Source organism: Anomaloglossus baeobatrachus, chromosome 1 (assembly GCF_048569485.1).
Source record: "Anomaloglossus baeobatrachus isolate aAnoBae1 chromosome 1, aAnoBae1.hap1, whole genome shotgun sequence".
NCBI lineage: Eukaryota > Metazoa > Chordata > Amphibia > Anura > Aromobatidae > Anomaloglossus > Anomaloglossus baeobatrachus.
The window spans coordinates 715560885-715575235 of NC_134353.1; positions in this window are offsets into that span (position 1 = coordinate 715560885).

Sequence of the window (14351 nt, forward strand, 5' to 3'; positions counted from 1 at the left end):
GTACTGGTAGTCCGCTCCCCGGTGTGTATGTGTCATAGGAGCCCCTGTTGCCCGCAGATGCTGGACCTTGGATCTCTGGCCTCTGGCGGTGGCTACTATCCAGACGGGTTGGGCTGTTGCCTTCAAACGGGACTTTGGTGGGAATGAACCCCTGAGGTCCAGACCGCAATCAGTTAATCTGACTATGGTGGTGGCATATAGCCTAGTCGGGGTCTGAGTACCCTGCCTGGTGCTCTGGTATCCAGTTAGCTCCCCGGTTCGGTTCCGGCAGACCACTACCCTGTCCCGGTCCCTTACGGTTCCACTGGTCGTATTCCCGGTCTCCTGCAGGCGGCCACTGCCGTCTGCCTGCCTGACTGTTTGAACAGAACTCCTCCACTCCACTGTACTGAACTGAACTGTTTTCTGTGTTCCTGCCTCAGGCCAGCAGACTCCTCGGGGGGCGTGTCTTTCCACCTGACTCCGCCCACTTGGTGTGCCTGTCTAACACTGAGGGAGGCAATCAGGTCTTTGTGGTTGACTGATGGTACCATTCTAGTGTGAGGTGTATGTGGTGAGTGTTGTGACCTGTGACCCCTAGGGTCCAGGGTGTCACATTCATTCTACCTTGGTTTAATGCAGACCATCCACGGGCTGCCCGTCCACACCAGTTTTATTTTTCTGAAATGATAAATAACAAGTAAAACATTCAAAAGCATTTTTTTTTCATTTTTTCCCTTATGGGAGGCACATCACTTGAACCGTTGCAAACAGGAAAACATTTTAATAACATTACAGGGTACGGGTCCATCCGCTTTCTCACCCAAGCAACCTGAACCTTGATGCTGCCCCTAAGAAACAGGCAGCACCCTTTTTCCCCAGTCCGGAAAATGGGAACTGGCCCAGGCCACCCAAGCGGGAACGGGTACGGTGCTACGCACCCGGTAGTCCTTCAGAGGCCCCACGTCCAAGGGGACTCCTGACCGGGAGGATGGTCACCGGTCCTGATGGTGACCGGACCCCAGCGTGCTCTGCTGTGGGTCCTTCCTCCAACCAGCCTCTCCGGGGACTGGCAATTGCGGGGAGGGGCAGTTGGGCACTATTTACAAGCCCAATAGTTTTTGGGTGGCTTGCAAGTTCTCAGCCTTGTCTTTGGGGGGGAAATGGGGACAACATCAGTCCCAACGGGGAAGGGCACTTTAGCAGCCAACGGGCTACCACCAAATAAACTGTTGGTCCCAACGGGGACTGTCCTTTTTGAATCAGGTGAGAGCCTCGGGTGATTAATGCTCATTCATTCAGATATTTACACAATCAATACATTGCACCCCTAAATAGCAGTCTCCCTGTACCTAAGCGGGGGCCTACCTAGGTTAGGTCGTGTGGACCTTCTGGTCCCAGTGTCATCAGTAGGAGGTAGTGGGACAGAGGGGATAACTGGCCCCTCTTCCCTTGTGTCAGGTATGGCAGGTAGAGACCTACGGGGGCGTAGTATAGGTGCATCCCTGGGCACTGGTTCGGCTGGCTCTCTGGTGGATGTCTCCATCTCTCTTTCTTCCACGGGTTGTGGGAACGTTATCACGGGAACAATCACCACGCCATTCTGCATAGGCCAGTCCGCTGGAAAGTCGCCCATTACTGTATGAATCACCTCCTTCTTCTTTTCCTCGCTCGGCACAGAAGCCGGAGTCCCATCTACCAGCCTTAGGGGATCTGGGCATCTCTTCAGGTGGTCTCTAGAAATGGTAGCCTTGGTCTTCCCCTGGTCACGACTGATCAAATAAGTCTTCTTATTTTCCCATCCAGTGGGTTGCACGACATATGGGGTCATCTCCCACTGATCATCGATCTTATGCGTCCTTCTTTTGCGTTTGTAGTACCACATCCCCGGGTACAAAGGGGGCAGCCGGGGCCTGCTTGTTAAAGTGCTGCTCTTGTTTTTCTCGACTCTGGTGCAGATTCCTTTCCACATATTCCTGGATCTGTTGGTACTGCATCTGCCGCTTGGCATCCCAGTGGTTAGTGGAGGAGAGGACGTCGGGTGCGTCTATGTCCATCTCCAGGTCTACGGGCAGCCGTCCCGGTCGGGCTCTCATTAGATATGCAGGCGTGCACTTGGTGGAAATACAGGGGATGTTACTGTACATATCCATCAGGTCAGGCAACTTCTCAGGCCAGATGTTCCTTTCCCCCAGCGGTAGCATCTTGAGGAGGTTCAGGACCAGGTGATTCATTTTCTCACACATCCCATTAGTCTGGGCATGGTATGGCGTAGTCCGGATCTTCTTGCACCCATACAAGTGACAGAACTCCTGGAACACCTCCGCTTCAAAGGCCGAGCCCTGGTCTGTGAGCACCCTTTCCGGGTAGCCGTGCGGTTGACAGAAGTAGGCCTGGAAGGCTCTAGCTGCGGTACGGCCCGTCAGATCTTTAACTGGGACAACCGCCATGAACCTGGAGTAATGGTCCACGATGGTCAGGGCATATGTGTATCCACTTTGGCTGGGCGTGAGCTTGACGTGGTCCAGGGCAACCAACTCCAATCGCTGGTGGATGATGATCGGCTGAAGGGGGGGCCTTCTGGCCGGCCTCATCCCACCGTCTCAGGGTGCAGGGGCCACATTCTTGACACCAGGCCTCCACAGACTCCCGCATCCCACTCCATTAGAACCGCTCTCTCAACAACATCTCCAGCTTCTTCCAACCGAAGTGTCCTGCACCATCGTGGTAGGCCTTCAGGACCCTGGGTACACTGGCTTGGGGGACCACCATTTGACGAACTTTCTCATGGGTCTTTGGATTGATTATCTCCCGGCACAGCTTCCCCTGATGTAGGTGCAGCCGGTCTCTCTCTTTCCACAACCATTGGGCTTCTGAGGGGGCCGCGGGATCCATTCGGGAGGAGCCCTGCGCTATCATGGCTTTAACCAGCTGGACCGCAGGTTCCTGATCTTGGGCTTCCTGCCACCCCTGGCTTCCCATCTCGGGGCCAATGGAAGGCGGGTAGCTCAATTTATTCAAGGTTGTCGATCTCCACCCCGTCATCAGGTAGGTGCGGCATTCGGGACAGCGCATCCGCATTGGTGTTCTTGCGGCCGGCCCTATACTTGATAGTGAAATCGTAGTTGGACAGTCGAGCCATCCACCGCTGCTCCAGGGCACCCAGCATGGCCGTGTCTAGATGTGTCAACAGATTGTTGTCCGTGTAGGCCGTGAACTTCGCCGCTGCGAGGTAATGCTTGAACCTTTCAGTTATTGTCCACACGAGGGCTAAGAACTCCAGCTTGAAGGAACTGTAATTTTCGGGGTTCCGATCCGTCGGCCGAAGCTTTCTGCTAGCATAGGCGATCACCCTTTCCTTCCCATCCTGCACCTGGGACAGGACAGCGCCCAGGCCCACATTACTGGCGTTGGTATAGAGGACAAACGGGAGACCGTAGTCCGGGTAGGCCAGGATTTCTTCGCCCGTCAGGGCTGACTTCAACTGGTGGAAGGACTCCTCATGTTTCTCACTCCAGACAAACGGGGGGCCGGGGGCTCTCCCATTCTTGGTCTGTCCCACGAGGAGGTCTTGCATGGCGCGGCCATCTTCGTGTACCCCTTGATGAAACGGCGGTAGTAGCCCACCAGGCCCAGGAACTGCCTGACTTCTCTCACCGTGGTCGGTCGTGGCCAGCTCTGGATGTCAGCAACCTTCTCCGGATCCGGGGCTACGCCTTCGGTGCTCACCACATGCCCGAGGTATTGCACTTTGGATTTTAGCAAATGGCACTTGGACGGCTTCAACTTCATCCCGTACTTGGAGAGGGCTCCGAACACTTCGGCCAGGTGCTCCTGGTGGGCCTCATACGTCTTGGAATACACGATCACATTGTCCAGATACAATAGGACAGTCTCGAAGTTGAGATGCCCCAAGCAGCACTCCATGAGCCGTTGGAAGGTCCCCGGGGCATTGCACAGCCCGAACGGCATACTGTTGAACTCGCAGAGTCCCATGTGGGTAGCAAATGCGGTCTTTTCGCGGTCTTCTGGTGCGACCACCACCTGCCAGTAACCGCTGGTAAGGTCAAGGGTAGAGAAATAATTAGCAGTTTTTAGTGCAGCCAGCGACTCTTCAATGCGAGGGAGAGGGTAGGCATCTTTATGCGTTATCTGATTGATCTCCGGTAATCCACACACATCCTCATTTAAGAGAAAAGAAGAAAAGGTATACCATGCACGGGATCACCACAACTTTATGTTACATAAAAATGTTATTTTTATTTGTACAAAAAACACACATGTCTCCCAACCAGGAGTGTAGAACACACAAGGATTTGATTAAAAACACTTAAAAACGCCTATGACATGATAAACCAAACCACATTAGGGAACATTAGTGTCCATATATAAATATACAATACAAAAGATTTCTCCTTATGCACAATAGAAACACCTTTACATTATGATACATTGGCCTTGTACTATTGATATATATTAGGTAACACAGTCCGTTCTATTGCATCACACACAAAATAAGACCACCCTTTGCGATCCGTATAGGGTCCTTATGTAATTACCCAATTCCTTAGTCTCATGCTATACAGAGACCAGGTATCAGTCACAGGGTCTCTGCACAGTATAACAAACTATATAAATCTGACTGTGTCAGCACTGGTTCCAGTCAAATAATGATATATTTCTACCTGGACAGGTCAAAATGCTAGATCTGCACTGAGCCTTAATATGACCTTGTCTGTGTTTACTGCCCATAAAGTTAAAGCACAACCAGCAGTATGTCAAGCTATATCAAAGCACCCCAAAACATGAGGAAATTGCTGTACTTTAAATGACCCAGTGTGAGGACGCAAAGTCCCACACAATCTGCTAGTTGTCACTCAGGACAGACCAGAGCCTTGTGCTAGTACAAAGTTTTAAGCCAAACTGATCTATACTCACCATTAAAAGGTATCAACCACTGAGGACTCTCTGTTCTTTTAAACAATTTTTTTATCTCTACTGGCTAACACGGTACAAAGATATATTTTACTTGTATCAAAATGGAGGATACCAGAATGTACCGCATCTTTATGGAACTAAAGACACTTCTGAAGAAACGCGCACAACTGGACAGCGACATATTTTTCTTATCCAAATGCAAAAAGGAGAATCTGATCCCCAAAGGACTCTGGATTACAAACCCAATTCTACATACCTACAATACCCATTATGCACAAAACCTTTGTCACAGGACTTCTGAGAGACTAAGGAATCACCTTTTGCATGTCTTCTACAGCATCAAGAGTAAAATCCAGAGGGAATTTGAAACACAAAGGAAGACACTTCCAGAAAGCACAGAACAAGAAGTACAACAATACTACTACAGACTACGAACCCTTCTGATCCACAACAAGGAAAAGAAGCTACACAGACTGCGCCTCAATTCAGGACTTAATACAAACAGGTGGAGAACAAAGCCAAAACCTGACAACTTGGAAACCAAGTCCATTCAAGGCACAAAAGCATCTAACTGTGTTATCAATCTCTCGGATTACAAACCAAACAAAATGGAAGTTGCTGTGCTTTCTAGAGGACTCTCATTTTGTCCGACTAAAGCTCTAGACAAAATTGAACTCTGCAGCGACATGGAAGATTACTTCAGGAGACTACGTCTGAGGGAATATTTTAGCGATGCAGATGTTTCAGAATCCTCCCAGACTGAAGGAAGACGGATCTTGACAACCAGGAAAAGATCAGATTGGACACCTCCACCAGGACGCAACCCTCATCTGGATAACTATATAGACACTTTCAGACATTTGGTAAAATCCACTTTCCTAGACACACACAGGAGGCAACCATCCAACATCAGTGCCCAGGAGAGAAGGGCCATAAAATCTTTGAAAACCAACAAAGAAATCATCATTAAACCTGCAGACAAGGGGGGTGCAATAGTCATGATGAACAAATCAGACTACATGAAGGAAGCACACAGACAACTGATGGACACACGCTACTATAAGAAATTGGAGTCTGACCCTACACAGGACTATTACAAGGAACTTAACAAGTTGGCCTCTTGTCTGCCTGACATATCCATAAGAACTGATGAACTGATACCGGTGAGTCCAAGAATAGGCACATTCTACATGCTTCCCAAAATTCACAAATCTGGAAACCCAGGAAGACCCATCATTTCATGTGTGGGCACCCTCACTGAACAAGTCTCTGGATGGGTAGAGGGTATCCTTAAACCCTTGGTAAGGGATACAACCAGCTACATCCAGGACACTACTGACCTATTGAAAAAACTATCAGCAATAGGTCCTCTTCCAGAGGGAACCATCCTTGCCACCATGGATGTGGAATCCTTGTACTCGAATATTCCACACCAGGATGGATTAAATGCTTGCAAAATTTTCCTGGAAAATACAGGATCTGATGCCAATTCTGTGGTGAAGCTTACAAAATTTATCCTCACCCATAATTACTTTGAATTTGACAATGACATATATCTACAGGAGACTGGGACTGCAATGGGAAGCAAAATGGCACCACAATATGCAAATCTTTTCATGGCCAAGCTTGAGAGTGACTTTTTATCCTCTTGTCCTATCAGGCCTCTGGCCTACTACCGTTACATTGATGATATTTTAATCATCTGGACAGAGTCTGAGGAGCAGCTGAAGACCTTCCATGAACAATTTAATCAGTTTCATCCCACCATCAACCTAACACTCAACTACTCCTGCACGGAAATCAACTTCTTGGACACCATCATTAAACTACGGAACAATGAAATACAGACATCCCTGTACAAGAAGCCAATTGACCGTCCAACATACCTGAAATGGGACAGTTTTCATCCAAAACACATAAAAAACTCTATTGTATACAGCCAGGCTATCAGGTACAATCGGATATGTTCCAACAGTACAGATAGAGACAATCACCTTGAGGGCCTCAGAAAAACCTTTTTGAATCAAGGCTACCACCCAAGAACAATTGAAAACCAGATTATAAGAGCCACCAGAATATCAAGAAACCATCTTCTACATTATAAAACCAAAGAAGAGAACAACCGGGTCCCTCTTGTAGTCACCTACAATCCACATCTGGAGGTGTTTAGAGGAGCTGCACGGAAACTACAACCATTACTGCAAAAAGATGCCCGGTTAAAATCTATTTTTCCAGACCCCCCACTTCTGTGTTTTAGACAGCCCCCAAATCTAAGAAGCATCATTGTCAGAAGCTCCCTGTCCTCTCCAACACCAACAGGAACATTTCCCTGCAACCAGAAAAAATGCAAGACCTGTCCATTAATATTGACAACGGACAAGATAAAGATTCCCAGATCACATCAGGACTACAAGATCCCAGGTACGTTCAGCTGCACCACAACCAATGTGGTGTACTTAATTATATGTACCAAATGTCCAACTGGGGGTCTGTATGTAGGGGAGACAGGACAACAGCTCAGGACAAGGATGAATTCTCACCGCCACACAATTAGAGAAAAAAGGATGGATCTACCTGTGGCCAAACATTTTTGTAACCCAGACCACAGCATCATGGACATGAAATTGCTGGTATTGAAAGGAAACTTCAAGTCCCAGAGAGACAGGAGACTATGGGAGTACAAACTTATGATGACCTTTGACACATTCAGAGAAGGAATGAATGTGTCTCATGGATTCATGTCTTTTTACATCAGTTAAAAGATGTGCTCCTCTGACCATCCGAGCGTGTCACAGCCCTGGACCAGACCCTTATCAAAGGACAATAAAACTTTCACACTGAACTGCAGCAGTATTTATGGCTAGAACAGCTTGTCCCCCTGCCATAGAGATAGTTCTGTTTCATATAACTTGTTCTTTTTTCTTTTTTTTTTTTTTTTTTTACTGCACTATTCTAAGTCCTGTTGTGTATAAATACGTGACTCTTCAGATTTTGTGTTATACCATGCCTGATGAAGAGACCTGAGTAGTCTCGAAAGCTTGCAATTATTACCATCTTTTCAGTTAGCCATTAAAAGGTATCAACCACTGAGGACTCTCTGTTCTTTTAAACAATTTTTTTATCTCTACTGGCTAACACGGTACAAAGATATATTTTACTTGTATCAAAATGGAGGATACCAGAATGTACCGCATCTTTATGGAACTAAAGACACTTCTGAAGAAACGCGCACAACTGGACAGCGACATATTTTTCTTATCCAAATGCAAAAAGGAGAATCTGATCCCCAAAGGACTCTGGATTACAAACCCAATTCTACATACCTACAATACCCATTATGCACAAAACCTTTGTCACAGGACTTCTGAGAGACTAAGGAATCACCTTTTGCATGTCTTCTACAGCATCAAGAGTAAAATCCAGAGGGAATTTGAAACACAAAGGAAGACACTTCCAGAAAGCACAGAACAAGAAGTACAACAATACTACTACAGACTACGAACCCTTCTGATCCACAACAAGGAAAAGAAGCTACACAGACTGCGCCTCAATTCAGGACTTAATACAAACAGGTGGAGAACAAAGCCAAAACCTGACAACTTGGAAACCAAGTCCATTCAAGGCACAAAAGCATCTAACTGTGTTATCAATCTCTCGGATTACAAACCAAACAAAATGGAAGTTGCTGTGCTTTCTAGAGGACTCTCATTTTGTCCGACTAAAGCTCTAGACAAAATTGAACTCTGCAGCGACATGGAAGATTACTTCAGGAGACTACGTCTGAGGGAATATTTTAGCGATGCAGATGTTTCAGAATCCTCCCAGACTGAAGGAAGACGGATCTTGACAACCAGGAAAAGATCAGATTGGACACCTCCACCAGGACGCAACCCTCATCTGGATAACTATATAGACACTTTCAGACATTTGGTAAAATCCACTTTCCTAGACACACACAGGAGGCAACCATCCAACATCAGTGCCCAGGAGAGAAGGGCCATAAAATCTTTGAAAACCAACAAAGAAATCATCATTAAACCTGCAGACAAGGGGGGTGCAATAGTCATGATGAACAAATCAGACTACATGAAGGAAGCACACAGACAACTGATGGACACACGCTACTATAAGAAATTGGAGTCTGACCCTACACAGGACTATTACAAGGAACTTAACAAGTTGGCCTCTTGTCTGCCTGACATATCCATAAGAACTGATGAACTGATACCGGTGAGTCCAAGAATAGGCACATTCTACATGCTTCCCAAAATTCACAAATCTGGAAACCCAGGAAGACCCATCATTTCATGTGTGGGCACCCTCACTGAACAAGTCTCTGGATGGGTAGAGGGTATCCTTAAACCCTTGGTAAGGGATACAACCAGCTACATCCAGGACACTACTGACCTATTGAAAAAACTATCAGCAATAGGTCCTCTTCCAGAGGGAACCATCCTTGCCACCATGGATGTGGAATCCTTGTACTCGAATATTCCACACCAGGATGGATTAAATGCTTGCAAAATTTTCCTGGAAAATACAGGATCTGATGCCAATTCTGTGGTGAAGCTTACAAAATTTATCCTCACCCATAATTACTTTGAATTTGACAATGACATATATCTACAGGAGACTGGGACTGCAATGGGAAGCAAAATGGCACCACAATATGCAAATCTTTTCATGGCCAAGCTTGAGAGTGACTTTTTATCCTCTTGTCCTATCAGGCCTCTGGCCTACTACCGTTACATTGATGATATTTTAATCATCTGGACAGAGTCTGAGGAGCAGCTGAAGACCTTCCATGAACAATTTAATCAGTTTCATCCCACCATCAACCTAACACTCAACTACTCCTGCACGGAAATCAACTTCTTGGACACCATCATTAAACTACGGAACAATGAAATACAGACATCCCTGTACAAGAAGCCAATTGACCGTCCAACATACCTGAAATGGGACAGTTTTCATCCAAAACACATAAAAAACTCTATTGTATACAGCCAGGCTATCAGGTACAATCGGATATGTTCCAACAGTACAGATAGAGACAATCACCTTGAGGGCCTCAGAAAAACCTTTTTGAATCAAGGCTACCACCCAAGAACAATTGAAAACCAGATTATAAGAGCCACCAGAATATCAAGAAACCATCTTCTACATTATAAAACCAAAGAAGAGAACAACCGGGTCCCTCTTGTAGTCACCTACAATCCACATCTGGAGGTGTTTAGAGGAGCTGCACGGAAACTACAACCATTACTGCAAAAAGATGCCCGGTTAAAATCTATTTTTCCAGACCCCCCACTTCTGTGTTTTAGACAGCCCCCAAATCTAAGAAGCATCATTGTCAGAAGCTCCCTGTCCTCTCCAACACCAACAGGAACATTTCCCTGCAACCAGAAAAAATGCAAGACCTGTCCATTAATATTGACAACGGACAAGATAAAGATTCCCAGATCACATCAGGACTACAAGATCCCAGGTACGTTCAGCTGCACCACAACCAATGTGGTGTACTTAATTATATGTACCAAATGTCCAACTGGGGGTCTGTATGTAGGGGAGACAGGACAACAGCTCAGGACAAGGATGAATTCTCACCGCCACACAATTAGAGAAAAAAGGATGGATCTACCTGTGGCCAAACATTTTTGTAACCCAGACCACAGCATCATGGACATGAAATTGCTGGTATTGAAAGGAAACTTCAAGTCCCAGAGAGACAGGAGACTATGGGAGTACAAACTTATGATGACCTTTGACACATTCAGAGAAGGAATGAATGTGTCTCATGGATTCATGTCTTTTTACATCAGTTAAAAGATGTGCTCCTCTGACCATCCGAGCGTGTCACAGCCCTGGACCAGACCCTTATCAAAGGACAATAAAACTTTCACACTGAACTGCAGCAGTATTTATGGCTAGAACAGCTTGTCCCCCTGCCATAGAGATAGTTCTGTTTCATATAACTTGTTCTTTTTTTTTTTTTTTTTTTTTTTTTTTTACTGCACTATTCTAAGTCCTGTTGTGTATAAATACGTGACTCTTCAGATTTTGTGTTATACCATGCCTGATGAAGAGACCTGAGTAGTCTCGAAAGCTTGCAATTATTACCATCTTTTCAGTTAGCCATTAAAAGGTATCAACCACTGAGGACTCTCTGTTCTTTTAAACAATTTTTTTATCTCTACTGGCTAACACGGTACAAAGATATATTTTACTTGTATCAAAATGGAGGATACCAGAATGTACCGCATCTTTATGGAACTAAAGACACTTCTGAAGAAACGCGCACAACTGGACAGCGACATATTTTTCTTATCCAAATGCAAAAAGGAGAATCTGATCCCCAAAGGACTCTGGATTACAAACCCAATTCTACATACCTACAATACCCATTATGCACAAAACCTTTGTCACAGGACTTCTGAGAGACTAAGGAATCACCTTTTGCATGTCTTCTACAGCATCAAGAGTAAAATCCAGAGGGAATTTGAAACACAAAGGAAGACACTTCCAGAAAGCACAGAACAAGAAGTACAACAATACTACTACAGACTACGAACCCTTCTGATCCACAACAAGGAAAAGAAGCTACACAGACTGCGCCTCAATTCAGGACTTAATACAAACAGGTGGAGAACAAAGCCAAAACCTGACAACTTGGAAACCAAGTCCATTCAAGGCACAAAAGCATCTAACTGTGTTATCAATCTCTCGGATTACAAACCAAACAAAATGGAAGTTGCTGTGCTTTCTAGAGGACTCTCATTTTGTCCGACTAAAGCTCTAGACAAAATTGAACTCTGCAGCGACATGGAAGATTACTTCAGGAGACTACGTCTGAGGGAATATTTTAGCGATGCAGATGTTTCAGAATCCTCCCAGACTGAAGGAAGACGGATCTTGACAACCAGGAAAAGATCAGATTGGACACCTCCACCAGGACGCAACCCTCATCTGGATAACTATATAGACACTTTCAGACATTTGGTAAAATCCACTTTCCTAGACACACACAGGAGGCAACCATCCAACATCAGTGCCCAGGAGAGAAGGGCCATAAAATCTTTGAAAACCAACAAAGAAATCATCATTAAACCTGCAGACAAGGGGGGTGCAATAGTCATGATGAACAAATCAGACTACATGAAGGAAGCACACAGACAACTGATGGACACACGCTACTATAAGAAATTGGAGTCTGACCCTACACAGGACTATTACAAGGAACTTAACAAGTTGGCCTCTTGTCTGCCTGACATATCCATAAGAACTGATGAACTGATACCGGTGAGTCCAAGAATAGGCACATTCTACATGCTTCCCAAAATTCACAAATCTGGAAACCCAGGAAGACCCATCATTTCATGTGTGGGCACCCTCACTGAACAAGTCTCTGGATGGGTAGAGGGTATCCTTAAACCCTTGGTAAGGGATACAACCAGCTACATCCAGGACACTACTGACCTATTGAAAAAACTATCAGCAATAGGTCCTCTTCCAGAGGGAACCATCCTTGCCACCATGGATGTGGAATCCTTGTACTCGAATATTCCACACCAGGATGGATTAAATGCTTGCAAAATTTTCCTGGAAAATACAGGATCTGATGCCAATTCTGTGGTGAAGCTTACAAAATTTATCCTCACCCATAATTACTTTGAATTTGACAATGACATATATCTACAGGAGACTGGGACTGCAATGGGAAGCAAAATGGCACCACAATATGGAAATCTTTTCATGGCCAAGCTTGAGAGTGACTTTTTATCCTCTTGTCCTATCAGGCCTCTGGCCTACTACCGTTACATTGATGATATTTTAATCATCTGGACAGAGTCTGAGGAGCAGCTGAAGACCTTCCATGAACAATTTAATCAGTTTCATCCCACCATCAACCTAACACTCAACTACTCCTGCACGGAAATCAACTTCTTGGACACCATCATTAAACTACGGAACAATGAAATACAGACATCCCTGTACAAGAAGCCAATTGACCGTCCAACATACCTGAAATGGGACAGTTTTCATCCAAAACACATAAAAAACTCTATTGTATACAGCCAGGCTATCAGGTACAATCGGATATGTTCCAACAGTACAGATAGAGACAATCACCTTGAGGGCCTCAGAAAAACCTTTTTGAATCAAGGCTACCACCCAAGAACAATTGAAAACCAGATTATAAGAGCCACCAGAATATCAAGAAACCATCTTCTACATTATAAAACCAAAGAAGAGAACAACCGGGTCCCTCTTGTAGTCACCTACAATCCACATCTGGAGGTGTTTAGAGGAGCTGCACGGAAACTACAACCATTACTGCAAAAAGATGCCCGGTTAAAATCTATTTTTCCAGACCCCCCACTTCTGTGTTTTAGACAGCCCCCAAATCTAAGAAGCATCATTGTCAGAAGCTCCCTGTCCTCTCCAACACCAACAGGAACATTTCCCTGCAACCAGAAAAAATGCAAGACCTGTCCATTAATATTGACAACGGACAAGATAAAGATTCCCAGATCACATCAGGACTACAAGATCCCAGGTACGTTCAGCTGCACCACAACCAATGTGGTGTACTTAATTATATGTACCAAATGTCCAACTGGGGGTCTGTATGTAGGGGAGACAGGACAACAGCTCAGGACAAGGATGAATTCTCACCGCCACACAATTAGAGAAAAAAGGATGGATCTACCTGTGGCCAAACATTTTTGTAACCCAGACCACAGCATCATGGACATGAAATTGCTGGTATTGAAAGGAAACTTCAAGTCCCAGAGAGACAGGAGACTATGGGAGTACAAACTTATGATGACCTTTGACACATTCAGAGAAGGAATGAATGTGTCTCATGGATTCATGTCTTTTTACATCAGTTAAAAGATGTGCTCCTCTGACCATCCGAGCGTGTCACAGCCCTGGACCAGACCCTTATCAAAGGACAATAAAACTTTCACACTGAACTGCAGCAGTATTTATGGCTAGAACAGCTTGTCCCCCTGCCATAGAGATAGTTCTGTTTCATATAACTTGTTCTTTTTTTTTTTTTTTTTTTTTTTTTACTGCACTATTCTAAGTCCTGTTGTGTATAAATACGTGACTCTTCAGATTTTGTGTTATACCATGCCTGATGAAGAGACCTGAGTAGTCTCGAAAGCTTGCAATTATTACCATCTTTTCAGTTAGCCATTAAAAGGTATCAACCACTGAGGACTCTCTGTTCTTTTAAACAATTTTTTTATCTCTACTGGCTAACACGGTACAAAGATATATTTTACTTGTATCTGTAACACATCATTCAGATGGAAAAATCATATCAGTATAGGTGGCATAAGGAGAAAGGTTCCCCAATGGAATAACCCCACGCGTATCGCCACCTCTAAGGGTGGCTTCCTCAGGGGAAAGAGAAGAGCTGTGCA